Source organism: Pinus tabuliformis, chromosome 7 (genome assembly GCF_031772625.1).
Source record: "Pinus tabuliformis cultivar Carrire ecotype Pingquan chromosome 7, CPIR1, whole genome shotgun sequence".
NCBI lineage: Eukaryota > Viridiplantae > Streptophyta > Pinopsida > Pinales > Pinaceae > Pinus > Pinus tabuliformis.
The window spans coordinates 672911889-672914008 of record NC_142293.1 but is presented as its reverse complement, the minus strand read 5'-3'; the positions used below and the strand labels follow the sequence as shown (position 1 = coordinate 672914008).

Below are 2120 nucleotides of genomic sequence, written 5' to 3'. Positions count from 1 at the left end.
GAAGGGAATCAACGATAAATGGAAAAATACAAGAAATTATTCAGTTGGATTAGGGCTCTTTTAAATGTTGTATTTTTAAGTGTAGATGGTATGTAGCATTTGAGTGCCAAAGAATACCATTGTAAAGACAATGGGTTAAGAATACATTACACCATTTTTTCTATAATCAGTTTGGGAGCACCCCTCAAGCCAAGTGAAATTTCTAAAATCATCCTATTAATTTCCAATCTACCAAGTACCCACAGGCATCCAATTGATTGAGATGCAAATCCCTTTTATAGTTAAAAGGGATTTGGTCCCTCTTAGAGCTTGGTATATCACTAGATAACCTAAGTTCAAAGTAGCTTCAACATATCAATAGCTCAACAACTTGTCACAATTTTTAGATAATTGAAACACTAAAATCTTTGGAAAAATTGTAAATTAATTAGAATTTTACGTCTTTAAATAAAGTATATAATAGAATAATACTATTAACAAAAAATGTGTTCTCAAAAGTGAGAGCCCAAAAACCACCTATGGTAAAATTGATTATTTTACATCAATTTGATTTCAATTCTTAATTTTATTTTATTTGTTATTGACCCAATTTAATATTCCACTATAAAATGAATCATTGCACATGTATCTAATCTCTAAAACAATAAAAATATAATTGAAACACTAAAATATTGCATATTGTTTTTTGAGCTCCAAAATAAGATTGCACTAAAATAAAACTATATCCCTCTCAGCTGACTCATGTTAAACAGATGATTATAATAAAAATGAATTTATGCTGATTAATTAACTAAATCAAAATTACATCACATCACATTACAATATCTTTCCAATACCAATCCACACACAAATATTAAATACTATATATTTCTTTTATTATAATAAAAATAAACTATAACCGCAACCGTGCATACTTCGAAATAAATAATAACATGAACAATTGACTAGATGCAAAGTCATAACAACACTAGCGAGTCACCGCATTCAAAGTGCCAAAGGTATAATGTGTAACAAGTTTCCATCATGTTACTATCAATGTTAAAGTACTTCTCACTCTAACATTTCATCGCCTATGTAAAATTAACAATATTTTTTCATTTATGAACGCAAAATAACAGATTGAAAGATGAGCAATTGTGTAATAAAAATTCCCGTCCACAGTATAATACTGATTTTAAATTGCAAAAACTGCTACTGTAAACGGTCAAAGTGCGGAAAAAAAAAAAAAAAAAAAAAAAAAAAACGTAGAATGCGTAACGAAATGTGTACTCTAAACCTAATGACATGCTCTCAAATTCATGTTCAAACGAACCGAATTGCAGAAAGCGAGGTACTCTGCCATTGCAGAGTGATTTAACGATTAATTTTCATTCCGAATGTTGAAAAGCTCACGTATCTGTTCAGCGGTTTTCCCTTTCAACATATCAGCAATAGTTTGACACATCAAGTCCAAAAGATTTGTGACCACCAGGTAGTTGGCAGCCTTTGCAACTTCGAAGAGTGTGGCGCGATCATCTACAAGAGCTTTCACGAACTCCTCATCCCACGTTTTGACGGCATCAAGCGATACAGTGGGGGCATCAAGAACATGGTATCTGCAATATTGAATAACCAGACGCAGAATCTTGGCAGAAACGAGAGGCAGAGGAATGGTAATGTTGGTGCCCAAGTCCCCCATCATTCTCTGTATGATGCCTGAAGTCGATGCCACCTCTGTTTCCACCTCAAATATTTTGCCATCGCAGCTCTGCAATTTCACAATATCATTCTTATTATTATTGCATACTTCCTCGGCCATCGGCATGGCTGATTCATCCATGATCTGAGCAAGTGGAGAGATAGACACGATGAAGTGAAAAAGATTGGATTGCTCTGAGATGCCTCTGATCATGGCAATGGTACTAGCGTGATTTTGTTACAATATTTATATAGAGAGAGGAATTCATATGAACCGACACATATGGGTGATATGTAATCAAATGGCTTCATTTGGGACCTTGGGTTACCATGAGGTCAGGATTGAAGAACTTAAAAGGTCATTGCAGCAACTTTTTGGTTGTTAAGGTGGTTTGTTCCCATAGTTCCGAGGGAGGGTAATCTTCTTAACCGGATTCAAATTG

At 34.0% G+C, this 2120-nt stretch overlaps 1 pseudogene; it reads right to left on the bottom strand.

Moving 5' to 3' along the window:
• Positions 1-1360: 1360 nt before the first annotated feature.
• Positions 1361-1804, bottom strand: LOC149249253 (SKP1-like protein 1A pseudogene; annotated as a pseudogene).
• Between the last annotated feature and the right edge of the window lie 316 nt (positions 1805-2120).